The sequence below is a fragment of the Lates calcarifer genome, linkage group LG4, assembly GCF_001640805.2.
Source record: "Lates calcarifer isolate ASB-BC8 linkage group LG4, TLL_Latcal_v3, whole genome shotgun sequence".
NCBI classification, from domain to species: Eukaryota; Metazoa; Chordata; class Actinopteri; family Centropomidae; genus Lates; species Lates calcarifer.
Genome location: NC_066836.1, coordinates 4,415,653 through 4,431,647, shown reverse-complemented (window position 1 = coordinate 4,431,647; position 15,995 = coordinate 4,415,653).

Below are 15,995 nucleotides of genomic sequence, written 5' to 3'. Positions count from 1 at the left end.
TCACACCTGCAGCATATTTGCTTACGCGTCGACCTCAAAAAGGCACCATTTCATTACTGTGTAAACCTGCGGCCTCTCCGTCATCCAAACTGCTCCTGAACCAGCTGAGCAATCTGGAGTTTGAGCCACATCAGCTCTCAGGCAGAATAATTAGTTTGTCACTTGCTAAAATTAATTGAGGGGGGAACGTTTGTGTCTGCCGGTGAAATTTACACCGGTGTTTTAAAAGGGGCAAAAGTGAATTGGAGCAGGGAGGAAGACTGAAAGTGAGGACCGTGTGTTATACACTGGAACAGTAAGGCTGGCTGTCTTTATCTCTCCTGCTGTGGAGCTTCATTTCGATTTGTTGGTGAAAAACTCGTTCAGTCCAATAAACCATAAAAACTGAATTTCATCCCTGAGTGAGACACCTCACTCATTTGGAGCTTATATCCCGTGTGTGTGTGTGTGTGTGTGTGTCTCTCATCTTTTTTATATATTTTTATTATGACCACTCACAACTCGGAGACAAAGCAGAGTTTTCAGTTTTTATATGTGTCCGGTTTTATTCCTGCTCGATGACCCCAGCAGAGTTTTAGATTTTCCAGCTCTGTGTGTGTATGTTGGGGGGGGGCAGATGCCTGCTGAGGTTTGTCCCAGTGATTTGTTTGTCCTGCCGAATGAGTTTGCTGCCTGTCATTAAAGCAGCCAAGCAGGGAGAAACAATCTGTCTGTCATGAAGCCCCTGTGTGGCTGCGCTGAGTTCAGCTTCCCCCCCGGGTCGCTGCCTCTCTCTCTGTCTGTCTGAGTCTCTGTCTGCAGCAGACACCATCTCTGCATTTAACTCAAGGTGTCTAATCAATGTTCTTCTTATGCAAAACAACTCACTCAAGTGAAACAGTAAAAACAAAGATCTTAAATAAATCTCCAAGCAACAAGAAAGTAGGCAGCCAATAGTGCAAGGAGAGCTAAAATAACAAAGCAATATATTATCCTTTCATGCCATACAAACAAGGGCTCAGAGGCAGGCTTTGTAGCCAGTGATGTCTTGTTACTTCTGCAAGCAAATGTATCTCTCAGCAAGACTGAGTGTAGAATAAATGTGGATGTAAATCTTTTCATAACCTTGCAAAAAATAATCTTGTGAGCACCGGTTGAGGGGAACAGCTGAGGCACACAAGATTTATCTCAAGTAGTATCAAAAATAAAAAAACAGTTTAACAGCTGCATAGGCTTTTACTGGAAATACCCTAATGATTGACGGCTAATTTTGAGAAAAACTGAGGAAGGTTTCCAGGGAATTAGAGGGAAAGTAATATTTCTATGGTTATGTTCATGCACTCATGGCTCTGTTAGAGTTAGGGAAAGATTGTGGTTGTGTTTTTAATACAGAGAAAAAGTCCACAGTGCATGAGACACAATGTTTTACATAACATTTAACCAAAATCACAATCTTTCCTTTTTCTTTTTAACCAAAGCACCAGACCGTCTCCTCCTGTGTCAAGGCCCTGCAACAATCCCATGAGACTTAATAGACCCATAGACTATAACTGAAGATCAAACTCTACATGTGCAAGTCAAAAACTACAGCGAGTATATACATTTACAGTGATGTAAACAATGTGTAGAGTCTTCATTTTACTTGTTTGAAATATGAACTGAAATACAATGGGTTCAAATCCAGGTTAGATTCATTTTTAAAGCTGTGTCCTGGAGATAACTTGATGCCAAGTAGACAGAGAGAAGTGCAGGGAGGTAGTGATCTATAAGGCTAAATCTATAAATACTGTACTAATATATATATATACACTGTATGTACATGGGTCCTGAGCAGAGGCATTATTCAAACAGGAAGATGGTGGAGAAGCTGTATCAGCAGTGATGGAGCACACACTGGTGTCAGCATGCTGCCTGTGAGTGTATGTGTGTGTTACGAGCCTTTATCTGAACCTTCTGGCTCTCCAGACGTTTCATTTACTGTATATATGGATCATTGTGTTGACAGCTCGGTCTGTATTAAACCTGTGCTCTTCCATTCGTCTCTCTGAATAATCCCTGAGCGGCAGCCTCCTCTCTGCCGTGCGTCTAATCTCCCATACATTTCAAATGTAATGGTCCTTTCTTTTATGGGTGAGATGAGATCTGGGAGCCTGACTGCTTTGGTATGAAGGGAATCCAATGCCTGTCTTCCTGTTTGAGTCGGATGCATCTTAAAACTCCACCAATCAATACTGTCATATTAATAATGGATCAGAGCTCTAAATTGACTCCTTTTATAACTTTTTTCTGTCACAACTGTCACAGGTTATTCATTCGTTCTGCATCTGCTTTGCCACAACTCACTGTCTTGTCATTTCGGACTCGACCACTCCCACCTGCCCTGCAGTGACCCCAGTCCCTCCCACATCTGACTCACCTGTTTCCCATTCCCTCATTTGCTCCATTGCACTCATGTCCTCCTCCACTCTGCCAGTTATTCTATTGTTCCATCCCGTCCGTAGGTTTCCAACCTTTTTGGACCTACCTGTTTTGCCTACCCTTTGACCTCAGATATAAGTGTTGCTTCCATGTGAGGCAGAAACTTTGAATGGAGGTTGGAACATCATGAGAGGAAACTACTGGTCAGGGGTTGATAGAAGATGGCCGGGCATCTGCAGCTGAAGCGGTGAAGGGGGGTGGACTGAACCTTTGCCAAGTTTCACTTCAGTACACACACAATTGTCAGGACGAAAATGGGCAAACATTGATTGTCCTTGTACAGGACACAGAACATTTTTGAATGGTACAAAACACTGACAACATTTCCAGACGTGTTTGGTCATGTTCGTAGGTTCTTCCTCGATAAGGAAACTACAACAACCCTGAGCCAGTGTTAATGTTGATTTGAAGCTGATGTAAACACGAGAAAAGTTTTAGTTCAGGTGGCAGCAAACATGTTGTCTAGAGGAAGCAGAAGTGTAGAAAAGATGACTGATACAACAGGACTAAGCCTCATTCCCCTGAAGCATCTTAAGACTAAGACGATATTTGCCTATAGACTTAGAATGGGACAAATATCATCTTTCCGTTACGGTGCTTTTGGGAATTGGGGCCCTGGTCTAATCTGTAGAGATGGATATTTACTGCAGTTCACCGACTTACCGAATGTCTGAAAGTGAAAATGATGCTTTTAGCACCGAGAGCAAAGTGAGGTAACAAATCAAATCCAGTATCTGATAACGACAAACACTTGTCCAGACTGTCAGAGATCAGAATAGTGTTATTGATCGATGAACGCTTGATGACTTCACTCCTGTCAGACGGGGACAGACGTAATAGACCGATGAAGGCTGCGCCAAAAATACCTTCAACCAAATAAAAGACAAGAAAAAAAGCGATAGAAAGTGAAAGAAAACCAAATCAGGCAGAATCAATTTACAGGTAGAGGTCAGGCACATGAACACAACCTCGTATTCATGACACATTATGCAGATACAAGTGAGAACAGTGGAACACTCCAACACCTCAGAGAGTCAAGTAGAAAAATCTAATTAAAAAGGGGGTATTTTTTCACAGTGAAACAGAACAGTCTCAGGTCATTACACAGAGCAGAGAGACACTGAACTTTATTTCCCTAAGGAGAAACAGGAAGTAAGCCCCATTTTACGGATGACATTCGGATGACTCTCTACTTCAGTACCAGGAAAGATCAAAGTTCTTCTTGTTGCCTGCTAGATACAGAACTGCAAGAATTGTTTCTTAACAATTGAGACATTGCTTTTGAAAAAGTAGTAACAACACTTTTTGGTTTAACAATACAATGGCTTCAACTCGAGAAACAAACACAGGTTGGCATGCTAACCTGCAAGATTTCTTCTTGACTGATGAGTAGCCTATACAGCTGTTTGATGCTAACATTAGCTATGTAGCAATAGCAAAAAAGGTATATAGTTCCTTTAAGAAACCACACTTTGATTCTAGGTCAGTAAATAATTATGGGCCAGTCTCAGACCTTCCTTTTTCCCCCCCAACAAAGACACCACGTTTTTCTAATCTTACCATTTGGCCACAATAAGACAAGATTAATTTCACTTTGTTCAGTTACAAGTAGATTTTAGGAACAACCAGTTTATATTTGTCACTGCAAGACAACAGTGTAATTTGAAGGACGAAAGGTGACCGACTTCCCTTCCCTCTGTTCTTCCTCGAAGTCAACACTTCCTCTTCCTCCATCACTGTGCCAGGAGTAAAGAAGACTTTTCACTGCAGAGCGTGAGACAAAAGACTGGACCACACCTGTTTCACCAGTTCCTTTGTGTGTCTCCTCACACCTACAATCTTTACCTGCTCATTAATCCTGAGCAACATCTACATGATACTGGGCTTCACCATTTTTTCTACCTACCCTTCCTTTGTTATTTTGTATTTCATCCTTGTTTGTGGTGTGTGTGTGTGTTGCTGGGCGTGGCTTCGTGGATCTTGCTCATGCCCATTCCCCCTGCACACCTGCTGCTCATCACCACCACCTGTGTACTGCACTATTTAATCCTGGTTCCTCCCCTCAACACTTTTCCAGTTTGTTCAGTGGTAACTCTGCAGCCAAGCCCAGTTTTTGCTTTTGTTTATACTCTGTCCACCAACTGCCTCTGCTGTTTACCACATCCAGCCTCATGCTTCAGCTCTGCTCAGCCGAACTGAGCTCCAACATTACCCTCCCCAGCAATGACTTCTCCCTCATCAGCCTAATGAGTCTTTTGACCTGGTCTTATTGACACAACAGGATGACTGTAAAGTAGTCAAATCCTGCAGTCACTAACAAGTCTTTAAGAGCTAGAAAGAGGAACCTTTAATCAAAGTTGCCGCCTTTTTAAAAAAACATACATGTCATCTTATGGCAGAAATCATTAACAGTGAGAATAAACGGCATCTACTCTCCTGCTGTGAAGCTCCAGCTCATTAGCTTCTGCTCCTTTCTTCCTTCACTTCAAACCTCTTTCATCCCCAACCACCTCCTCCTTCATCGTGCACCCTTTCACTCGGTTAACCCTCTATCCTCTCATCCCCCCTCCTTCAACTTTTTTCCCCTCCTACATCCTTTTCTGTGATGTGAGTCTTGTATTTTCTCCAGCAGAATGATGAGTTGGCTTGACTCCATCTCATTTTTTTCAGTAAGCAGTAATTCAGTTGTGTGAAGCAGTTGGGTGTCACAGTATAATCCCTGCTCTCAGTGTTTGCTGTCAGTTTGTCTTATAACTGGAGGACAAGTCTTTTTTTTTTTAATATAAGTGTTTTCTGTCTCAATCTGTCTGAAGGTCAGAAGGAAATAAACTTCAGTGCCTCAGTCTGAAGCTTCTAGTCCTCCTGCAATTAAAGCTTCAGTGTCTTTTGCCTTTTGACGGAGGCTGAATTTGGATTTAAAAGCATGTGAACTTAACAAATGTGCCTGTGGTGAGAAAAATCCAGAGACAGATTTAAAAATCCACTTGATTGTTCAGTTCTAAGGAGCAGCACTGACCGATTTTAAAGAAATAAGTAATTACAAGTTGTCCTTGACTAATGAGAGGATGCATTAATGTAATGAAATGTCATTAAAACAAGTATCTTTGAATATATATTGATTCTTTATCTTGTAACGTCTAAACACTACAAAAATAGATACAAGACTAAGAGTTGACAGCCATGTTAATGGCTCTGAGAGGATAAAAGTTTCGGCACAAAACTTTTTTTCTAACTGGCAGTTCTGCTAAAGTAAATATAATTTGTCTGAGGTTTGGTGGCAGAGTAAAGCTCTTTGGCAACCTGAAGTGTTAATCATGTTGCAACAAGCATTTTAATGTTTATGAGATGTGTGTGTGGAAGGATTAGTTTATTCAGCTCTACCTCCAGACAGGAATGTTGATACTGGATGACTAATTCATTTTGTTCAATGTTTTTTTTATTTTACATTCAGTGCCAACATTAAAAAAAGAATTTTTGGTTTCTACAATATCTGCAAGGCAACAACTGTTTATGGCAAACAAACTGCTGAGATGTGGTCGGGGTTAGGCAGCTCACACAGTTAAGGTTAGGAGAAACGTCGCTGTTATGGATAATAAAAAGGCAGATATCTGCAGCTCTGTGATAGGATTCAAACTCTTATCTCCTGCATGAAACTTTCTCAAAAGTTCTGTGAATTAAAAATTCAATATAAATGATTTTCTGTCAGTTGGAGGAGCCTTGTCATCGGTTTTATAAACCACCTCTTTGATAATCTGTGGGGAAAATGGTTTTTGGGGCTGCAGGGATTTTTTTTCTTGGCCAACACATCCAGCTCACTCACTACATACAGACATAACTACCTCCTGCATTGGTGCTAAATCATAAGGCCATAATTCTTATGATACCAGGCTGTAGAAAATACACACAACTTTCATATAAGGCTTATTAATTAAAATTTTGGCCTGGTGGAAGTCAGGGACACACCAATTCATCCTCTGTGGGACATTTCATGGCAATCCATCCGATAGTTGTTGGGTTATTTCAGATCCTGACTGACTCATCTCGACAAAGAAGAATAAGCCAGTTCTCATGTAGAGGCACCATAGTGGGTCTAGGATTAGTTTCTCTGACCCTTGTTCTTCGCCCTGGGGGACCCTGTATATTTACCGTCAGCATGTTTCAGTTCACAGCGCCGTCTTTCTGGGATCCTTCGACCCTCTCTCCAGCGAAGAGAGAGGGGAAATAAACGGAGCTGCTGAAGCTTGACGGTGAACAGGCAGAGCTGACAGCACTTCACCAGTTCAGACTGCTCCACAGCTTAAAACAGGAAGATGACAGAGTCCTCCTGCAGGTCGCACATGGTAGAGAAGTCCTCAGACCAGCCTGAGGTCATTCCAATAGCTTGTTGAGAAAGTCCTTTAAAGTGCAGTGGATTTAAAGTTCGTCTGTGGCTTTTTCTTCACTGCAAACTCTCAGCCTTGGGGCTGTGTTTGTCTTCTGACCTTTCTGTCCAGCTCCAGGCTAAATCCTCTGTCCAATCCCTCTTCACTCATCAACATCAGGGAATCTAGTCCCCAGTGTCATCGGCCTAAACGTGAGCGATGGCGAGCTGCCCTCTCAGGGACACAAATTAACAGCCTGAGGTGAAGAGTGACCCTGAAGCTTTATACAAAGCTGCAGGAAACTCATGTATTATTGGAGGCAGGGAAAGCTTCTAATGATGGGAATTTTTTTTTAATGCTGTTGAAAATTGTTGTATGAAAGTTTCTTCTGCACCTTGTTGGGCCATTGTGGCTGACAGAAATACTTTGTTCAATCTAGGTGTGAAAAATGAAAACAAACATGTCTCCAGCCTGAAGCCGTGACAAAACCCTGCTGAACACAACTGGTAACAACAAAAAGCAAATAGAGAATAAGTGACTGTCAGCAGCAGAGTAAAAATAGTTTTGTAAGTTCTCTTGTCTAAGGTGAGGAAAAAAGTCAAATTAAGAGTCTGCCAACACCTAAAGCTCAGTAATTAATGTTGCATCTAGTAAAAACAATTTGTCAGGCACATAACCTCCTGTACAACCACAAATGATCATTTATGCTTTTTTAAGGATTAAAACAAACAAGATTTCAGTGAATTGTGTTAATTAGTGAGCTTCAGAGGAGCTGACTGGCAGATTCTGTTACCTCTTAGACCGACTAGCTGTGCTCCTGTTTCCAGTCTTCAAGCTAAGCTAAGCTAACCAGCTGATAGCTGTAACTTCAAACTGAGTGTACAGACATGAGCGTGATATCGATCCTCTCGTCTGTCAGCAAGAAAGCAAATAAGGACATTTCCCCAAATGTCAAACTATTCCTTTTAAAGTTGTTATCATGTGGATTTTATAGTTCAGCAAAAGTGCAGTTGAAAATGATCAAAGTGCTCTGAAATCAGATCAAAGGAGATCTCTCTCTGGAGAAGAGTTAAAGTCAACTGTCCAGAGCCAAACTCATGGCAGAGATACAGACTCCTCAATGACTCAGGTGCAGGCTCAGACACCTGAGAGCAGTTTGGGTTCACGGTGAGAACAAAGCCATAACCCAAAACCTCATGCCCCCTCCCTGGGTCCAGACCAGCCTTGATCCAAGCCAAACTTCCAACCTGCACCCCCCTCGTCACCAGACAATTCCATCCATCCAGCCTCCTGCCTCAGGCTGAGCTCCGTCTCTTACCCCTAAACTGTCAATCACCTGCAGCTGCAGTCGTGGCTCCGGCAGAGCGGTCGCTCTGTTTTCCACCTCAGGCAGCAAAACCAATTAGCGTCTCTGACAGTCGGCCGCAGAGCTGCTCCTCAAGTTTCCAAACTCCTGTTTTTATTTTCTTCTCCCTGTGACCACAAAACAATCTCGTCCATTGACCCGTGTCAGCGCAGGTCAGCCACAGAGAGGAGATGCTGCAGGATACCTCACTGTTGTGATTCATTTGTCTCCGGACTGTCCAAATCAGATTGTGTTTGTCCTTGCTTGTGTTTCCAAAAGGACTGTTAAGGTCTCTGATGTGGTTCATCTTCACCCTGGAAGCATTTTTGCATCCACCGACTTAATTTTCACTCGGAAGAAATCCCAGAGAGGATGTAACAATCACAACAAAATTACCAGCTGAGTTTGTGCGAGCTTCCTAAATTGAGATGAGACCAAACACAAATGACCCTCGTGGAAGTGTTAATTTCCTTTAGCAGCATGTGTCTGTTTTATTTGCATATGAAATCTGTTTTATTGTTCTCTGATGAGACATCAGCTCCGTGGCATTTAGAAAACACAAGTTTCCACTTCAGATTCCATTTGGCAGACTGGAGGAGCTGGTGCGATCGTGCAACGTGACGTGGCAAGAAGCCGACCACGAGATGTGAGAATGACAGTGTTGTTTTTTTTTTTCTTTAAATCACTCCAACACTTCTTTTTGTTGGAAATGACAGTGATTAAGATAAATCTCTGATGAGAAAGCTAAACAAAACAGTCAGAGAAGCCCTGGAGGGATTTTGTGTAATCAAATGTCCAAGGTATGAAACAACTGATGTCTGTGCACAGAAATGGATTAAGTCCTTAAATGACAAAATGAGGCTTGAATCCTTTTTAAAATGCAATTTTGAAAATCATCATTTCCATCCACAACTTCCATTTTCTTTCACCTGCTTCTCATTCAGAAGGAGCTGTGTGTGTCTGAAGGAGATGTGTACGTCAGACTGGGTGCTCTGATTACACTGTACATCAGTATTAGCTGGAGGGAAAATAAAGATGAAAGACACAACGTTGTTAGAGCACAAAAAGAGATAAGTGCAGGTACAAACTCTTAGTCCTTGGGCATAAAACAAAAGTTGCACAAACTGGAAAGAGTCAAAAATGAGGGGAGAGCGAAGAGGAGATGATCTGGAGATACTTCAAGAAGACAAAGTATGAGTTATTATTTCACCTTGAGTGCCTTTCACCAGCTTTCCTTTCTTCCCTTCATCTCTGATCTCATCATCCATTCATCACTCACACTCACTTTTCTCTCAAACTTTTCTTCCCATGTCTTACTCCTTTTTTTTTTCCCTCTTACAAGTCCCACTCAGCTGCCCTAGTGGCACCATCACAAGCGTTCATAAATAGTTTGATTCCTGTTTTATTGCCTGCGGCCTCCCCCACACTGTAAGCATCAAGCAGCATTTCAACGTTTTAGAAAATTATATTCTCTGAATCTTTACCTCTATCAGCCCACTCAGTTAACTGCAAAATTACTCTGCACAGAAAAGATTCACTGGCATTTTGACCCAAACCATAATAATCCAGTAAATGCTAATTACAATTGTTCTTTGTCTTTCTTAATATTGATTTGAATTTTAAATCATCCTCAACTGCTTCCATGTTTAGTTGAATATTCATTTTCCTACTACGCATTCCGATTACTTACGTTCAAGGTTTTCAATCAGACAGTTCATTTTCATTCCTACACATCAAATTAATGTGTCATAACTGTCTGATTGGATTTATATTTAGACTTGTTTAATATCTTCACAGTCGCACCATCTTTCTGATTATGAATGTTGAACAGTTATACCCTTTTTATTTGGTATTTTGCTTCTCTCACTGTCTGTTCTCTTTTCTTTCCCCCCCATGACGGGCTGCAGTCAGCTGATAGCGAACCTTCTGTCAGAGGACGGAGCTGTGAGGTTTCTATCAGCAGACAGACATGAACTTCAAACTGTCTGAATCCTTATCAGCCCTCCTCCTCCTCATCATCACTCTGCCCTCTACATGACTGCTTTCTGTCTTTTATGGAAAATGTTGTCACTGCCAGAATGTGTTGTATTCCTCATTGTGTGTTGGTGAAGCTGTGAAAACAGCAGAGTCACTCTACATGTGTGGGCGTCAGTGTTTGGACGGTTGGATCACGCTGAGGCGGAGCAGGGATTTCGACTGGTTTCTCCTCAGCAGGAGTTCGTCCATGAAGCTGCTACTGAAGCTAAAAGCAGAGCTGCTGCTGTTCAGCTGTTTGATCGTCAGCTCACCAGATGTTTAACATTTTGGGTTGAATTTCAAAACGGTTCAATGTTTAGTTAGTTTTTGAAATACAGGAATTAGAGTAGAGTGAAATCAGTGGAAAGAAACTGTTGCTGTGTGATTTGGTCAGGTCTTTATATAGACACCACAGACATCTGCTGATTCATCCTTAAAGTGCAGCAATGAAGAAAATACAAACACCATTGACTGATACTGCAGAAGCTGCAGTTACTGTAGCCACTCTGACTCTGATGGGGCTCTCTCTGAAGTTTGGGTCAGTCTTTGTTAAAACATTTCCTGAGTGAAAACAGGAAGATTCAGGCAACCCAAGTTACACAAAAGGAGTCAAATTCAAGTTTTCTGTACAGGAATAGGTCCTGTCTACCACTGTACAAAAGGACTGTACCAACTAGGTGTGACTGTTTTACATAATATGTATGTGTTCAAGATATTTATCTATTCCTTAGTTTTTTTTTTTAGTTTTTTTTAAAAGCCACACAGTAAAAAGTGAAACTTTTTGGAGAACAGTTACTTGGTCCTGTCCAGTGGGGCTGTTTACTCATTGACACTGGGTGAAGCATTACCCATGAGCCTCTGGGGCCAGGCCGGGGCATGCAGACAGAATCGTGGGTGGTCAGCGAGTCGACACAGTAACAAGCTGTGAGCCAGCGGCCTTCTGGGAAGAGGCAGCCATGACAGACTGCAGGCTGACTGAGAAACAAACAGTCTGAATGTTGAGACTCATGATTAATGGCTGCCAGTGGTTTTACAGCAGCAGATTATAAAAGTAAATGATACTGTAGCAGGAGAAGCAGGAAAGTAGCTGGTATTAGAGCAGAACAAATAACAGGTATTACAGGAGTGTTGCTGGAGAAAAATAAATGGAGCTGTAGCGTCATTTGTTGATCCATATGTTTTGGTGTTTGGGCTGCAGAGTAATGAGAAGGTCTAAGAAACTGAACAGAAATGACCCAACAAAAAGGGGCCGCACTGAGGAAATGTGAGGCTCCTGGGAAATCAACGTAATGAAACCTTCTCACCTGAAAACACAGACTGCCGGGCCGCGGAGAGATTGACTTTCATCTGAACGTCTGAGATGGAAAAATGAGACCCGTGACACTGTGGACAAACAGGATTTAAATGGCTTGTAGAGATCTACCAGGGGTGTTATACAGTGTGTTCAGTAGCTGAGTTTGCCTACCAGCCCATAATAAAGTGGAGGATGTCATCATCCTGCTGCTCAGGGCTTATACTCCCCTTACAAGCTCCTGACAATGCAGGTAAATGCTCCACTAGCAGCCTGGGTCACCAGCTACCTCTGAAGTCAGGAGTGTGGTACAGTTCTGTGAAGTGGTGCAGACTAAACCACCTACAACTCAGCGTCAGTCTGAAGAGTTGGTGGTGGACCCAGTCAGCATTAAGGGAACAGGAGTGCAAATACCTGGGTGTCCACTCAGACTGGACTAAAAATACAGATGCTCTGGACAAGAAAAGGTCAGAGCTGCCTGTATTTTCTCAGACAGGGCAGCAGGGTGAAGGCAGCTGATGCTAACACTCAGCTCATGAGGAAAGCTGGTTCTGTCCTGGGACTGGAGTCTTTGGATCTATGAGAGGAGGAAACTTCTCAGTTACTTTTTCCTGTTATTGTATCAGCTACTGGTTCTTGCATTTACTCCTTACACTTTATTTTCCTTTTCACTGATATTTCATACTAAAAATATTGTTGTCACTGTCACTATTTTTGGAGCAATCCTTCAGGATGAATAAAGTTCTGTCTCATCTTATAACTGAACACACAGAAACATGTTTGCTGTAGAGCAGTGATGGGAACAGACTCTAAAGGACTAATAAGCACCAGCAGCAAAATGCTTTGGGTCTGACTGACCATGGATGTAACATGTATACACACCTTTGTTGGAACAAACCTGAGCAATATTTGCTTTAAGTTGTAGAAAATGTAGTTTTGTTTGTTCTATGTTTTAATTTCAGTTTTAAACTGCTGGGAAAAAAGTGGAGGTATTTTAAAACTTTTGACTGGAGGTGTCCACCACACTGAGAGCTATGATAAAGCCTCCAACTTGCATTAGCGTCACAGCTTCTTCAATGCTCTGAATCAGTAAATTGTTTTTACTCTCTGCAGAGTTCAATAAGTCTTTGACTGGTGTAACTGAACTGAAGTTACCGACTTTCACTCCGCCCTTCATGTGGCTGCATTTGCTTTGCCTCTGACTTTCCTGCAGCCTGAGTCTGTCAGAGTTAAGTGGCTTTATAGACAGCAGGTCGGCCCAGATCTAATATACAGGTAATGGAATGACTCTTCACACATGATGAAAAGAGCCACCATCTCCGACTGCAGGGACCAGGAATAAACAAAATGATGTTGAAATGAATATGGAACAGATCTCATTATGACTGCAGGTGTTTTCTTTCAACCATGTTGGAATTTATTCACTCTAATTACGAGTGTGTGTGTGTGAGAGAGAGAGAGAGATGAGTAGATTCCAACATGGTGTTAAATACATGACACTTTTCATCCGGGCAGAGAAAGTGGTTTGGTGTCAGACGGCTGGCGTTCCTGCTGAATGTGATTATGAAATAATATGCATCCAGATTTGTGGCATCTGCTCTGGTGGTTTCACTGCTTTTTATGGACCAGAGGAGGCAGAAATGAACTGATGGATGAAAACTACTGCGATGTGTGTGTGTGTGTGTGACTGTGCATTTGTCATTGGAAGTTAAGATAATAATAAATCCCCCTCTAAGCTGTCAGTTTACTCCCATTTTCTCCCCCTGAGAGTTTTTTCTTCTTCACTCTGTGGACAAAATGTTTCCAAAAAAGAGAAGTTGTCTTCCTGCAGCGTGTGTCAAAGAGTGAAGTTTCATATGGGATGGTTTCTCAATTCTGCACCGTTTTCCTTTGAGAACTTAAAATCCCCACACAGAACTTTCTAGAAACCCAGTATTCTGATCTTGTAGTCATTCTTCTTCCTTTCAAACTAACTGTGGCACTTTAAAAACCCTGAGGAGCGTTGAGCAGCACCAGCTCTTATTAGATCCCCTGACACCAGAGCTGAAAACAGTCAAACCGCAGCAGGCCTGTCGAACAAGGAGACACGATGGTGGAGGTTCATGTAACAAGCTGCTTCATCATGCAGGTGTGCATTCAGCCGAACTGTGACTGAACATGAAAAGCCTCACAGAAAAACCTGGTTGCTTTTCTTCCAAAGTGAGTCCTTTCTTTTTCCACTTCACAAAACAAAAAGGGAAACAGTCACTGAGTAAGTCCTCTTTATAAATCACTGGAGAGTGAGGAGGGTGGAACAGGATGATGATCACAGTTGATGCAAGTGGTCGAGTTGAGAAAACATTCACATTGTCCCAGATCCTCAAAGTTCAAGCAAAAAGTATCGAGTGAAATGGTTTAGATGATTCTCGTCATGTGCACCTTCTACAGATGCACCATCAAGAGCATCCTGACCAGGTGCATCACTGTGGTCACTGTCAGGAGCAGTTACTGACTGCAGCATGAGATTAATATTTACAGTGAGTTCACAGGTGTGTAACTGGCTTTGAATGATTAAATAGGAGTTTAGGTTTAGAGTCAATAAACTGGAATTGAAAATGGTTGCAACTCCACCTCCTCAGCCAAGGAATGAGAATTAAATCTGTTCCAGTGTAGAGAATAGAGTTGTGAAATAGAGAGTGTATCCCTACGCCCACGTCACGTAGGTGTGATATGCAAATGGAGCAGGCAGGACGGAGGAGAAGCTCAGGGCCTCACGTCAAGTCGCATTCCAGAGGAACCTTTACTATAATCCTTTCCACAACGTCCCTGAAAACTTAAAGGATCCCTTCAATCTGTAATTTCTGTTCTGAGGTCACTGGTCTTTGGTCAGGAAGAAGGAATCACTGTGGAAGTGATGCTATTACACAACACGTAGTGAGAAAAACAAAGACTATATATGCATTTTCTTTCTCACTGTCAGACGGTTTGTGGTGCTTTGAAAACCCTGAGGAGCGTTGAGCCGTGCCAACTTTTATCCGAACCCCTGACACTGGTGCTGAAAACCGTCAAACCGCAGCAGGCCTGTCGAACAAGGAGACACGGTGGTGGAGGTTCATGTAACAAGCTGCTTTATTGTGCAGGTGTGCATTCAGCCAAATCGTGACTGGACATGAAAAGCCTCACAGAAAAACCTGGTTCTTTTTCACAAGTGAGTCCCCCAGAGATTTCTCTCCCTCACATTTCATTCAGATAAATCTCAAGTTACTCTTAAAGACTTAATACAAGTCCATGGGTGGGGTTCTCTTTTTGTAAAGCTAGTTTTAAATAGTGACGTAATGGCCTCCATCATTTTATAAACAGTTGTTTGTTGGAGAAAAAAAACAGTGTGTCAGCCTCTCCTCAGTGCAAACAGAGCACAACTGACACTTCAGAGTGACAGAGTTCTCCAATATAAAAATAAATAAAGAAGTGAAACCATTCAAAGTAGTTGAAAATCTTGTAGCAAAAGGTGGTGTTAACTGGTTCAAGATCAAAACCTAAAAATGAGAGGCTTTCACTGGAAGCAGCTCTTCAAACTGTGGTAAGATAATTTTTGTTAAGGTTAATTTGCATGAAAAACCTCCAGTCTATTAACCAGACTGGTGGAGGTTTTCCATTTAGATCTAATCTTTTAAATAAAAGGGTAAAAATGGAGCACGCTCAGAGAATCTTTTATTCCTCAACACCAGCTTAAATCATTAAAGAATCAAATAAAGAAATAACAAAAGTTCTGTGCTTGAAACTCAAAGAACAAACAGAATGAGGACAGCACATGAACATTAAATGACAAAGTGGGACTCCTGCCTGGGTCTATATGAGCTCAAACTGAAGTGCTAGCAGAGACCACTTTATATACAGACCTGCCAAACCCATTCAGTGCATCCTATTGGCTGATTCCTTCCCTCAGTAATCAGGCTGTCATCTGTGTCACCTGTAGCTCCACTTGCCCTCATTTAAAGTCTGTGTAAAGCAAATTCAGAGATTTATCTAAACACATAATTTGTCAGAAAACAGATAAACTATGTGTTACTGCGTGGTGGAGTTAGACCGTTTCACAGTTTTCCATCAGTTTCATTCTCAGGATTTTATGGGTGGGTCTGAAACAGTGGCTCGATGACGCACTGGAGCCACCGCCCATCATAACCCCGCCCCTAACGCTGTAACTGTAACAGCAGCGCTGCGTTAGCATCAGCCTGGATGCCAGTGTGTGTCCTCTACATCAAACATGAACGTCTGTACAACTCCAAGGCTGCTAGTATCTGTTTTACAGGTTATGGTGCTAGCAGGATGCTAACAGGATGCTAACAGTCAGTTGGAGTGGGCGTGGTTTCAGCTCCTACAGTGCACACGCCCCCAGTAAAGCACTGACTCCTATTTTATACCTCTATGAAGCTGCATTTTTGTTTTTTGTTTTGTTTCAACTTATATCTGCTTTTGGTGCTATATAATTTTAACTTTAAATGTTACATATTTTTATGTATAAGAAGACCTCTGCTGTGTGTATATA